Source organism: Tupaia chinensis, unplaced genomic scaffold, assembly GCF_000334495.1.
Source record: "Tupaia chinensis unplaced genomic scaffold, TupChi_1.0 Scaffold149964_2, whole genome shotgun sequence".
Classification (NCBI taxonomy): domain Eukaryota; kingdom Metazoa; phylum Chordata; class Mammalia; order Scandentia; family Tupaiidae; genus Tupaia; species Tupaia belangeri.
Window position 1 is genome coordinate 2,146,949 of NW_006209806.1, and position 1,023 is coordinate 2,147,971.

General features: G+C 53.9%; 1 protein-coding gene across 1 annotated transcript in view; it reads right to left on the reverse strand.

Moving 5' to 3' along the window:
• Positions 1-1,023, reverse strand: part of DPP9 (dipeptidyl peptidase 9) — a 63,986-nt gene that overhangs the window by 3,829 nt on the left and 59,134 nt on the right.

Sequence of the window (1,023 nt, forward strand, 5' to 3'; positions counted from 1 at the left end):
AGGAGTGACTGAGTTTTCCTTTTCCTTCCTTGCTTTCTAATTCTGAGGCCAGCCTATGTCGTGGTGGTTAAGGTGGCTGAGCCCCGCCTGGGCAACAGTGCAGCCGGAGTCGCAGCCCCGGCGGCTTGACAAACACCAGGTGCAAATGCGTGCACGCCCCAAATCCTGAGAGATGGACAGGGGACCACACGTGGCCATCCCACGCAGAGGGTGCTTTCTCACTTCCCCTCATCTCCTCCTCTAGAAAATACAAAACAAACAGGGCCAGCAGGTGGCAAAGTGGTGAAGGCGCTGGACTCCCACATGGCTGACTGTGGTTCAAGTCCCAGACTTAGCACCTTGAAAACCATACTGGGCATGTGTGCACATGTGCCCAAAATCCCAAGAGGAGAATGGAGAAGGGATTGTGGTGTGGCCACCCCCCAGGGGGTGATTACTCGCTTAAAGTCTCTGTTTCTGTCTCTGGTGAGAGCACATTCCCTATAGCAAAAATATCTCTGGGAAAAAAAAAATTATTTGCAAGAGGGCAGTACATTCACCAACAAGACAGAGAGGGAGAGAGAAAACCGCCACAGTGTGGTCACACGGCAGTCCCTTCTCCATCTCTGCACCCCATCAGGATTTGGGGCACGCATGCACAAGTGCCCTGCGTGTTTTCAAGGCACCGTAGCTGGCGCCTGGACTGCGGTTGGCCACATGGGGTCTGGCTCCCTTAACCACAAGGCCACCGGGCCAGCCCTTCTGTTTAAAGTTTTATTTTTTTTTTGGAGAGGTTTTCGCTATAGGGCATGTGCACTCGCCAGACAGAGACAGAGAGACAGAAAGCGAGAAATCACCCCCCAGGGGGGATGGTCACGCCGCAATCCCTTCTCCTCCATTCTCCTCTCGGGATCTTGGGCACGCATGCACCCGTGCCCGGCGTGCGTTTTAAGTCACCGGGTCCGGGACACGAACCGCGGTTGATTACATGGGAGTCCAGTGACATAGCCATTACGCTAACTGCTGGTTCCCTATAATTTTTAA